Source organism: Carcharodon carcharias, chromosome 19, assembly GCF_017639515.1.
Source record: "Carcharodon carcharias isolate sCarCar2 chromosome 19, sCarCar2.pri, whole genome shotgun sequence".
Classification (NCBI taxonomy): domain Eukaryota; kingdom Metazoa; phylum Chordata; class Chondrichthyes; order Lamniformes; family Lamnidae; genus Carcharodon; species Carcharodon carcharias.
Genome location: NC_054485.1, coordinates 106,781,110 through 106,794,537, shown reverse-complemented (window position 1 = coordinate 106,794,537; position 13,428 = coordinate 106,781,110).

Genomic DNA, 13,428 nt, shown 5'->3' with positions numbered 1-13,428 from the left:
GAGTTTCTGCTCAGCAGTGTTCTTGTAACCACGGTGTGTGAAGGTGACTTGACGTAACAACTCAGTTCAGGTGTTGGGAGTGGGAATGCAGATTCAGGTATAGACATGAGGGAGTGAGCACAGATCTTGTCTTAGGCTCTCACACTCACTTAGTAGGTCACAAATGCGTTGTGCATCCATGGGACATGCACATCTTTAACATTTACTTCTTTACCTTCAGATGTGGGAGTCACTGGCAAAGGTGACATTTATTGCCAATTCCCTCATTGCCCCGAGGAGGTTGGGGGTTGGGATGGGGGCAGGCACTTTCTTGAACCACTGGCAGCAGTTATTTTTATGCAGCTGAGTGACTTGCTAGGTCACTTCACAAGACGTCAAGTGTCATGTTGACTGTGGAGATGGTGTCAGATATTGGCCAGACCAGGTAAAGATGGCAGGCTCCTTCCCCTATAAAATATTTAGGAACCACTGGTGTTTTAAGACAATCCAACTGCTTTCTGTTCACTTTTATTTTTTTTTAATTCATTCATGGTCTAGGCATTACTGGCTGAGCCAGAATTTTTTGCCCATCCCGAACTGTTGTTGCTCAGAAGGCATTTAAGAATCAACCACATTGCTGTGGGCCCGGAGTCGCTTGTAGGCCAGACCAGGTAAGGATGGCAGATTTCCTTCCCTACAGGGAACATTAGCGAACCAGATGGGTTTTTACAACAATCACTTTTACAGATATCAGCTTTCCCATAGTGAATTTCTTTTAAACTTTATTCAAATTGACAAAGTCCCCGGGTGGGGTTTGAACTTGGATTCTCTGGGTTTTTAGTCCAGCCGTCTAGATTAATATCCCATTACTGTGCCTGTAAATAGCACCATTGTTTGTGTCAATAAAATAGATTCTGTTGCGGCTACACCTATTTTTTTCAGATAAACCTTAGTTAGGCCAATATTAAGGTAAAAGCCTCCAGTGGAAGAAGTGAACAATGAACAATTGATGTGCTCATTATGTCATTCTTCGTTCTGGTTCAGTGATCAGCACTCTCACCTTGGAGTCAGAATGCTGTGGATTCAAACCTCAATTCAGGACTGGAGCATTTAATCTAGGCTGACAATCCCAGTGTTGTGCTGAGGGAGCACTGCACTGTCAGAGGTGTCATCTTCTGGAGGAGATGTTAAACCCAGGCCTCCAACTGCTCTTTAAGGTATACAACCCTACAATGCTATTTGAAGAAAAGCAGGGTGCCCTGGCCACAATTTACCCTTCAACCAGAGCCACTAAAAGCAGTATCTGCCCATTCACCCCATGGCTGTTTATGGGATCTTGCTGTGCTCAAATTGCTTGCTATGACTACTCTCTAAAACTATTTGATTGGTTGTGAAGCATTGTGGGAGATCCTGAAGATGTGAGGCTTTTCTCTTGTTCATGGGATATGGGCAAGGACAGCATTTATCGCCCATTCCTAATTGCCCTTGAGAGCAGTTAAGAGTCAACCACATACGGATCGGAACTCACATGTAGGCCAGACTGGGTAAGGACGGCAGATTTCCTTCCCTAAAGGACATTAGTGAACCAGATGGGTTTTCACAACAATCCGATGTTAATTTCATGGTTACTTTTGAAATTATCATCGATTGTTGGGGGAAAAAATCAGCTTCATGTGATGTTATTACACGTTGTTGGGTTTGCTGTTTTAAATAAATCGGGTTTAAAGCTCCATTAAAATAAGGGAGAAGACTGATATATGAACAAGTTAAATGATTACCTACCGCTGTCACTTGTTCTGAAGTTTCTATTCCAATCCTTCTCTTTTGCGATGGTGTAATACAGCTGCCCATCAGTAAGTGGCGCTGTTGCATTTTCCAAATTATTTTCCGATCCCTGAAGAAGCTTTTTTCACGAAGTTAAACTAAGCGGGGATTTCCTGTAAATGAGGAGAGTTGGGTGAAAGGGTTAATCTTCTCTCCTGGGAACAGGCTAACATAAACAGCCTCGGGGGTGAGAGGTTTAACAATCTTCCGTTGTGCTGTGGGAACAAGTTAAACATAATTGAGAACCATAAAATGATACAGGACCAATGGAGTCCACACACGACTCATTGTGCCTGTTGCAGTTCTTTTGACCAGTTTTTCAATTAATCCCACTCCCCCGCTCTTTCTGATAGCCCTGCATTTTTCCCCCCTTCAAGCACTAACCAAATTTTCTTCTGAGTGTGACTATTGAATCTTCTTCCACTGCTCTTTGAGGCTGTGCATCCCAGATCACCACAACTCGCTGCATAATAAAAAAAAAAATGTTTCCTCTGGTTGGAACCATACCGAGCAGAAAGGGAGATGATTGTGGTTATTGGATGCCAATTATCTCAGCTGTGGGCATCACTGCAGGAGATCCTCAAGGCAGTGTCCAAGGCCCAATCATCTTTATCAATGGCACGCCCTTCAACATAAGATCAGAAATGTGGTTGTTCGCTGAACGTGCTCTGTGTTCAGCACCATTCATAACTCCCCAGATACTGAAGCCCACCAGCAGCAAGACCTGGACAACATTTGGGCTTTGGCTAATATATGGCAAATGACATTAATGCCACACGTGTCAGGCAATGACTATCTCCAATAAGCAAGAACCTAACCATCTCCCCTTGACATTCAAAGACATTGCTTAACCCCCCATCATCAACAGTGTGGAGGTGACCCTTGTTCAGAAAATTAATTGGATCAGCCATAGAAATACTGTGGCTACAAGAGCAGGTCAGAGGCTGAGTCACCTCCTGACACCCAAAGCCTGTCCAGCATCTACAAGACACTAGTCAGGCATGTGATGGAATGCTCCCCACTTGTCCGGATGAGTCCCATCCACCACCTTAAATATCCACTCCTTCCACCACCTGTGCACATTAGCAACAGTGTGTACCATCTACAAGATGCACCGCAGCAACATGCCAAGACTCCTTCAACAGCGACTTTCAAACACGCGACCTTTAACACCTAGAAGGACAAAGGAACAGATGCACAGGAACATCACCACCTGCAAGATCCCCTCCAAGTCACACAGTACCACCCTGATTTGGAACTATATTGCCATTCCTTCACTGTCACTGGGTCGAAATCCTGGAACACCCTTCCTAACAACACAATGGGGTGTACCTGCAGTGGCCTGCAGCAGTTCAAGAAGGTGGCTCAAGGTCAATTAGGGATGGGCAATAAACGTTGGCCTAGTCAGAAATGCCCACATCCCATGAAAGAATCAACAATTAGTAAAGAATCTTTCCACCTAATTTAAGTCCCTTATCCTTGACAATACTCTAGCAAATGGGTAACTGAAAGAAATAATGCTCTGTGTTTAACCCAATGTTTCTGATTAGAAAGGAAAGACAGCGTTATTAATCTGACTACAAAGATAGATGATCACAGCAGTAACCTTTTACCTTCTGGTTATAATATTGTCCTTGTCTCAGAACCTAATGACTCCCTTTTAATATTTTGGATACATGGTAATTGTTTTGGAAGGCTGTGATATCAAGTATTTAATAAATGTTCCATCTGCGGAGATTAATCTCCTGCTTAATTAACAGCTGGTCAAAAGATCAGAGACAGTAGAGAACGCTTCATATGATGTAAGTCTTCACATTCAATTTAAACACTCTAAATTTAAAATTCTCATGCTCAAGTTTTGAATCCCTCCATGTCCTCACCCCCCCTCCTCCCTATCTTTTTAACCTCCTCCAGCCCTATAACCCTCGAAGGTATCTGATCTTCTCCAATTGGACCTCTTTAGCATCCCCGGTTTTCATGAGTGCCCTACCGTGCCTTCAGCTGCCTAGGTTCTGAGTTCTGGAATTCTGTCCCTAAAGCTCCCCAGCCTCTCTACCTCACTTTTCCCCATTAAGTCGCTCCATAGAATTTTCCCCTTTGACCAAGCTGGCATGGTGTCAGTTTATTGTCTGACAATGCTCTTATGAAGTGCCTTTGGGATGTTTCACTGCATTAAATGTGCTTTATGAATGCAAGTTGTTGTATTGTTTATTGGTGGTTTCTATTTTTGTTTAGCTTCACATTTCTTTACCACTTGGAAATTCATTCCGGCCTGATTCTCCCACCCCAGTCAGATGAATGGGGAGGCCTTACCTAGGACAATGATCAGTCAGAGTTGAGGAAACTCTGAGCTAAGTCATTCACCTCACCTCCTAGCATAAATCTGGTGGTGTCATTCAATGATGTAGTCTTTCAAAGGAAACATTAAACTGAGACCCTATCTGGTGAACATCAAAGTTCCCACGGCACTGTTTCAAAGATTAAAGCAGTGGATTCCTCCCTGGTGTGCTGTCCAACACTGAAAAAGATAATCTGATCATTATCACATTGCTATTTGTAGGAGTTTGTTGTACGCATCTTGGTAGCTGCATCTCTGAGATGACAATAGTGACTACATTTCAAAAGTACTTCATTGGTTGTAAAGTGCTTTGGGATGTTCTGAGGTCATGAATACTGCTAGATAAATGCAAGCCTATGTTTTTACATTGATGGCTGATACTGTTCTCGAGGTGACTCTGCCACTTTCTCTACTGGCTGAACCAGATTTTGTGGGTGTGCTGGGTGCCATGTTCATATGGGAGGAGCAAAGACTGGGGCCAACTGCCTGCGCATCCATCATTAAATCCTACTCCCCCAATCGGATAGGGGAAGCACAATCACATTAAATATTTTCATGGATAAACAAAACCATTGGTTTCTGGAACCTGAGCCTTATTTTGCTTACACTACGGTCAACAGAGGGAGCTCCACACATCTGCAGCCAGCTGTTATCAAACAGAATGGGTGAGGGGATGGCGGAGAACTGGAATGTGGACAAGTAGTTTCCATAGCAACAAAGACCATGCTAGGATAGTAACGTGATCAACAGCTATGCAGCCATTCAAACAGAGCACCGGTGGGAATGTGGTTGCCATAGTGACGGATGTTGACCCAGTCATTGTGCAAGGTGTCCTGCTGCTTCTGTTTTGGGGTGGGGGTAGGTGAGTGTAACTTGGGAATGTTGCTACCATAGGAACATCGATCCATCGGAACCTGATAAGGGGCCTTTAGGCAAGGATAAAGGTCAGAGATAGCTAAATGGCCTGGAGTACCTTAGAAGAGACACAGTGTGTTGCAAACAGCAGTGGTGACCTATGTCTCTTGCAATAGTGACCTAAGCCTCTAACAAACCTCTACCTGATCTAAAGGCTTAATCTGAAGTACATTGCCATGAAAGACATAATGATTCAATACCTATTACAAGGCACCAACTCAATTCTGAAAATCGCAGTTTAGAGACACCCAACTTAACCCTCCCTAAATTTCAGTCCATCCAAATCTCTTGTCATGACTGGTCGCTGATCAAGGTCCCCAATTTGTTAAATTCCCGAGTGAGATCCCCAATTTGTTACGACTGAGACTGCATCGCAATTTTGTTATGATCCTGCGTGAAGAGGAATGAGTTGGCTTCCTTTCTTTGATTGGTTGCAACAAGGTTAATTTGAAAATCCTTTCCCCATGGACACCTTTTCCCAGTCCAAATGTATTTACTTTTATTAAGGATCCAATTTAACCAGGCTCTCTTGAGTCAAAGAAAGAGTAAGTTTATTAGTTACTAAACCCATGAAAAATAATAAAAATGCAACACACACACACACACACACACACACATCAGGAATGAGAAGTTAAGAGTCCAAATAAAAATTTAAACAATATACAAATCAATCCCTTGCTTATCTGTGAGGCTTGGATGGTAGATGGCCGTTAAATTGGTTGATTCCGGTAGAGCTGACCTTGGCAGCTTTGCCGTTAGTTGGATACACTTTGTTCCGCAGGTTGGCTGAAGATGGTGTCCTATTTCCTTTTTGATTGTGGCTTCTGCTGAGCCTTGCCTCCAGTAACAGAGAGAGAGAGAGAGAGAGAGATGTAGCCTGCAAACTGCAGGGGTGATTGGATTTTCTTCTTGCTGACACACTCACAGGACACCAGCGCACACTGCATTTCTCTGCAGCTAGCTTTTGAAGCCATTTTCCTATGTGTATCCCATGTCTTGCATTCATCTCAGAACTATTAACACATTCTGAGTAATAAATCAACAGAAGATGGATTTTTGGGTGACAGCTGAGACATGCAAATCAGTCTTTTGTCTCTACAAACACAGGAGATTAAAGTTCAGTCTTTTGAATCTTTCCTATCTTCTTTTTAAGTGTCTCTGCTTGAAGAAGGCCATGACACCTTTTCAGGTGCGACATTCCATGTTCACTCAGTACATCTGTCAGTATAATCCACATAGGAACTTTCCAGAAAGTGGTCACTTCACAATATCAGCCACCTTTTTCTAAGTGTCTTTGCTTGTATTCCTTTAAAAAAAAACACAGGCCTTCCTTAAAATGTACAATATGTCCATAAGTAATTTGTGACTGTATTCTGCTTTTCTGCTTCTCTGCTACCCGTATTCTAACTCACATGAGGTTCCTGTGCACCCATCACCCCTGTGCCCCATGACCTATATTGGATACGATTCTCATCCTGGTATTCAAATCCCTCAAAGGCTTTGCACTTTCCTATCTCTGTAACCTCCTCCATACCCAATAACAACAACTAGCATTTTTATACCACTCGTAACATAGTAAAATGTTCCAACACATTTCACAGGAGTAATCATCAAACCAAAATTTGACACCGAATCACATAAGGAGAAATGAGGACAGATGACCAAGAGCTCGACCAATGAGTTAGTTTTAATGATCATCTTAAAGGAGGAGAGAGAGAGAGTTAGAGAGAGACAGAGAAGTTTAGGGTGGGAATTGCAGACTGTACGGCTTTGGCCATTGAAGGCACGATGCCAAAGGTGTAGTGAAGGAAATCAGGGATGCACAAAAGGCCAGAACTGGAGGAACCAAGATCTTTGAGAGTTTTAGGCCATCATCATGTTGCTACTTATTGCTGTGCATTTATTGCCTGCAGAATTTCCTACCTTGCAACATTGACCATACTTCAATGGCTCCAAAGTTTTTTGGGACATTCTGAGGCTGTGAAAGGTCCTGTATAAAAGCAAGCTATTCCTTATTGATATCCTGTGGCCTACAGTAATAGATAGAGGGTGGTAGGCTCTTTGTATATTGCTTTCCAAAATAAACCCCGCAGCAGTCTACAGGATATCCACCTACTCTCAAAATGGCTCAGCAACTCAGCTGGTTTAATGGTGACACTTATAATGGTAGAATTTCGTCCTTAGCTCAGAGTTTTGAGGGTTGGAGGCATTTATTGCACAACTGGATAAATCTGGATTGAATATACAGGAAACCACAAAGCCCTACAGCCTCATCCTGATTTCAGACTGAGGTCTCAGTCCCACTGAGTTCTTCCTCCCCAGTTCTGAGGAGGAAAGGAGACCACCCCTTAATGTCTTGTGCTTCCTCAAAGCCTGGTTTACTGCTATTGGTTGGTATTCCTAATTAATGTGCAGTTAGATTGATTTTCATGCAGGAGGGAAAGTTTCAACTGTCCGACTCGAATTCTGGGGGGGATCGTTCCTGAAAAGTGGCAAAAGAAAGAGTCGCATGACAAAAAAAGGGACTTTGCTCCACCATCGCTGGCAACTGGTGCAAACTAACGTGTACTAAGTAAGTGAAGCAATGACAGAACTGGCTATGACCTTGAGTGTGCTGTTTTTGAGCTTTTGCACTTTGTGGCACAGAACTGAAGCAGTTTTAGTAATCGCTGCAGTGATCCATTACTTCAGTTGTGGATGTAAAGTGTGAAGAAAGTCCATTCAGTTTACTAGCTTTAAAATAGGTTCCTGTTGCTACTACTCCAGCTTTTTTAGCAAGAGATGACAGAAGAAAATGATTGACTGATTGATCTCCCCCTGTTCTTCTTCGAAATGATGCCACAGCATCCTTTAGTCCAGCTTGAGAGGGAAGACTGGACTTTGGTTTAACATCTTATCCAACAGTTGGCACAGCTGACAGTGCAGCCCTCCTTCGGTACTGCACTGATTGTCTCAGCCTGGATTTTGTGCTCAAGTATCTGGGGTGGAGTTTTATGACAATTACTGCTAATGTACAGTCCAGCAGATAATCAACTAGAGAGGTGTAGAGAGAGACCACCAGATACGTTTTACTCACATCTTCCACAAGTGTGTCACACACATCAACAGAATTGGAAGCTTCTGAGCTTTCTACATACTGGGCATCCCAATGAGACCTACAGGAGAACGTCATCAGAAAAATTTGTTACAACGTTTGTCTTGCTAATCTTGTTTTCAGATGCATTTGGTTTCAGTCAATAAACTGCAACATTTCTGTTAGGGCAAGTGGTTGGTTAGTACAACATTATAAGTAAATTTGAGATCCCAGTCGATGCCAGTGTTTACTCACAGGGACACATTCCTCTGGTCCCTCTACATCATACATGTGCTCGTGAAGATTCCCCCTGTTTGCGTGTTTCTGAAAATATTGAAAATTTGTTTTAGAAGGAAATCTTTGCAAACACGCTTAACATGTTGCCACACAACATTATTGTACTACTATATAATATAGAGTGTCACCATTTTCATATAGGAAATATGTAGGAAAGTGTGTTAAAGGAAAGGGTTATTTTATGATTCTACTCAGTTAAAGGAGGAACCTTCCCAGCTTCCTCAAGCAGCAGTGCGGGGTGGGGTTTTGGTGACGGGGGGCTCAGAGCCATGAGAGTTGCTGGAGTTTTTCAGATCACCGGAGAGAAGATTGAAGAGGAGACCGCAGTTTGCGCATGCACAAAGCTCGAACATTGCAAATATGGGAAAAACGGTGTTCCAGCCTCAAACAACCCAGGACAACCGGTCCTATTATGGGACCATCCCTAAAATCCAGCATGGTTGGTCACTCTGTTTACAGTGTAGTCACTGTCATAGAAAATATTGCAAACAATTTGTGCACAGTAAACTCCCACAAACAACAATGGGATTGTGAAGTTTGTGGGAATGAAGCAATTTACATGGGTTCAAACCCCACTGCAGCAGCTGGTGGAATTTAAATTCAGTTAAGAAATTCTGGAACTGAAAAAAACAGTAATGATGACTGTGAAATTAGTGTCGTAAAATCATATCTGGTTCACTAATGTCCTTTAGGGAAGGAAATCTCCCATCCTTACCTGGTCTGGTCTACCTGTGACTCCAGACCCACAGCAATGTGGTTGACTCTTAACTGCCCTCTGAAATGGCCTAACAACCCCCTCAGCTCAGGGACAATTAGGGATGAGCAACAAATGCTGGCCTTGCCAGTAATACCCACATTCTATGAAAGAATAAACAAATTGGTAGCCTCAATGGACAAAAAGCACAATGCATTTTTCAATACACCATAATGACAATGATCAAGTAATCTGTTTTCAGTGATGTTAGTTGAGGGATAAGTATGTTAGGATACTGTGGAAATTCCTTAGCTCTTCTTGTAAGTAGCGCCTTAGGATCTTGTACATCCTAAGGGAACAGATGGGGGCCTTGGTTTAATGTCTCATCCGATAGACTGCAACTCAACAGTGCAGCACTCCATGAGCGCTGCACTGAAAAATATTTCAGATAGCCATCATTATAAAAAGGGAGTAGGAGCTTCAATGTTAGTGACTCTCAGTGCTACTGACTGAGCCACAATTTTAAATCTAACCTTAGCTTTCTGACCATTAAAATTAATGGTCACAGAAGCATATCAGCGTCTGCCTGTACTTCTGACTTGTGCTGTTAAGGGTGAGAGGAGGATGAGGGATTGGAGAATCTTCATCCACCATCTGAATGGACTCGTAACGTTGTCACCAAATTCTACCCATGTAGTGTTAGCATTGAAAATCAGATGGAGGAGGTCTTAAAGCCTTTGTTTGACATTCCTCTTTTTCTTTCTCTTCCATTTTATTTCACCTGTTTATTGTAGATGGATTAGCACCTATGTCAAAGCAGACAACATATGATGATGTCGAGAGTTTGTTCATCGGTAACAGCAAGAGTCCTGCCTAAGCCTCCATGTCAGAAAATCAATTTGACAACTGTCAGCGAAATGATAGACTGCAAATGAATAAAGCCAGGTCAAACAATTCCTCTGCCTTCTTTATTAAGTTCAGCAGTAGTAATTCATGACCTGCCCTTGCCAGTTCTATTGGAGGTGGACAATGCACAAACTTAGTGTTACCCCACTTCATTATCATGATTGTAGTATAAAGCCAAGTGGGTTCCTCACTGCTGAAATCCTCTTTGCGCTGCCTGCTGCCTCTTTGTTCAACAGGCAGCCCAACAGCATTGTGCTGAGACTGCCTGATGCAGCAACCTCCTGTTCTTAAAGGCAGGCTGTCCCACTTAAATTAAGCTGCACTGAATAATATTGGTGGAATTTAAAACATGGAAAATGGAACACCATGGTAGAGCAAGGGTTCCATGATGATGGACGCAAGACTGGAGCATTGGTGATGGTGCTGGACAGTTGGGGAGACACCATGGTTCCTCAGAGGTCCAAGGGTTCAGGGACCTTCAAGGACCGCTATCAGAAAGGAGTGGAAATAGAGTGTTGAGGGAGGTCAATTCCTTGTGCCTGTTTCCGAGTATGTGGCAGCAATTCTATAAGCAATCTAGTGACCTCATGCAGGCGAATGTTTCTTCACACGATATCTCATACCCACCACATCACCTACCTCTCTCGCTGTTCAATGCACCACACCTTCATCACCCACCCAGCAGCATTCCCGAGCACCCAGGGCTCACTGCCTTTCATTCAGATACTCCTCCTCATCCTCACACACCTAGTGATCTTGTCAGCATCTCCACTCTCTGCCTCCACATACCTCCAGCTATTCAGCAATGACAGGAATGCCACCCAATTGTCACTGACATTCTGTGCTCTATCTTGCAGGACAAGGTGGCATGCAATAGAAGGGCACAGAGCAGAATGGGTACAGGATACTTGTATCTCCTGAGCTCTTGGCATCATGAAGTCAACAGTGAGAGAACCTGCGTCAACCAGCATTGCTGAAAACATTGAGGATGATGGCATGTTCCTGCCTTAAGCCCTTTACAACTCACAACTCAGTCCCAATCTGAGATATGGCATGAGGAATAAATCCAAGAAGAGGGAGGGAGTGTGAGAGAGAGAGAGAGAGAGAGAGAAAGAGCAACAACGCGGCACTGGTGAAAAGGCCCCTTCACATGATCTGACACAGGCACCAGCTTAAATAGTGGTCCTGCATTTACCTTTGAAGAGTTGAGATCATTACATGTTGAGTGACTGGGCATGACTGGGTGGCAGCCAAGCTAGGAGTAAAAGCTAAAATCAAAATATTGCGGATGCTGGAAATCTGAAACAAAAACAAAAATAGCTGGAAAAACTCAGCAGGTCTGACAGCTTCTGTGGAGAGGAACACAGTTAGTGTTTCGAGTCCGTATGACTCTTCATCAGAACATCAGAACTCTTCTGATGAAGAGTCATATGGACTCGAAACGTTAACTCTGTCTTCCTCTCCACAGATACTGTCAGACCTGCTGAGTTTTTCCAGCAATTTTTGTTTTAGTTTCAGGCGTAAAAGCTGTTTTTTTTGCCAGCTAACCAAGAAGTTGAACTTACAGGCAGATTCTGATGTAGAGGATTCTCGATGGGGGGACGTACAGGACAGCACTGATGGGCACGCACACCCATGATGATTGGTATGTCGACTGGCCTGCAGATAGTCTCCTGTCACTGTCAAGGAACATGGAGGAGTCCAGCTCTAACTTGACAGAGGGTATTACACAGAGCTGGCCCTCTCCTTAGACCCTGCCCCAACTCCCTGTTGTGTTCTAGAAACACTGGCGGGACCAGAGATTCCTGCCCAACGTCAATGGACCCATGGCCACTCTCTAAATTTTCTGGCCCTACCCACAATGATTCCCACCACTGGCGGGACCGGCCACTATCACTGCAGCCTTGACACCTGTATACATGCCTTTGTATACGCAGGTTAATTATTCCTCTGCTCTCCCTTGTGAGGATGGCCGATTCTAGGGGTATGGTGGCATGGCATAATGTGACTGGATGGATACTAATACTTCAGAGGCATAAGTTCAAATCCCACAAATTCAATTAATTATTAATCCTGGAACAAAATGCTTGTCTGATTAATAATGATTAGAGGATTAATAATAATGGTCAATAAACTTCCAAACTTTTGGAAAAAAAACACACCTGGTTCATTAATGTCCTTTAGAGAAGGAAATCTATCGTCCTTACCCGGTCTGGCCTACACGTGATTCCAGACCCAAAGCAATGTGGTTGACCCTTAACTGTCCTCTGAAATGGCCGAGCAAACGACCCAATTATATCAAACCGCTACAGAAAGAAAGAATTGTGGATGCACCTGCACCATGTAGACTGCAGCAATTCAAGAAGGCAGCTCACCACTACCTTTTCAGGGGCATTCAAGGGTTGGCTACAAATGTTGGCCTTGCCAGTGGCACCCGCTTTTCAAAAGTGAAAGTAAAAAAATCTCGCTCTGGCAAATATTAAAACTCACCACAGTACTTCCAAAAACACCCCACAATACTTTGCAACACCATAAGTTCTTCAAACTGACCTTGCCTGCCGATACCTTTAAATAAGTGCAGGGTCCATTTTGCAATTCAGCACTTTGCACATTCATTGCCTAATTTGAGCCATGCATTTGTTGCCCATCTCCAATTGCCCTTGAGTGACTCGATAGGCCACTTCAGAGGGCAGTTAAGAGTCAACCACATTGCTATGGGCCTTGAGTCAGATTTCCTTCCCTAAAGGGGATTGGTGAACCAGATGGGTTTTTATAATAATCAATTACAGTTTTCAATTCCAGATTTTTTTAATGAATTGAATTTAAATCACACCAACTACCATGGTGGGACTTGAACCCATGGTGCATTAGCCTTGCAGCTCTGGATTACTAGTCTACTGACATTGCCACTACACCACCATCCCTTACCATCTTGATCAGCTGGTAGGGCTGCGTGACATCAGGATAGCTGTTCCTTCTTCGGTTTTTGGTGCACACTGGAGATGTCATTTAGCGCACACCCACACCCCTCCATCCAGGAGCCTTCCCAAGGGCTGTGTCATGGAGGCCATGCTGGGAGATGCTGGCAGCTGACAGCCCCAGGTAAAGTGCTAGACTTTCATCACACCTCTGGAGGTGGCGCTATGAAGGTGGAATTTACATCCGAATCTTTTAATCATAATCTTGTTGGCCTGTTCTGTGAAGGGTTACTTGAGTTCGAAGGACTTTTCACAATTGTATGACAAAATCAACATGTTGGTATGGGATTGGCTGCAGTCCATTTGAGGGTCATTGATCAAACGTGAATGACTGTGGAGTCAAAAGTCCAATGAACCTGCTTTGATAAGTCACAAGGGGTCTGATCAAAGGCTGCCTGAAGACAGCTGCAAATTACACTTGGAA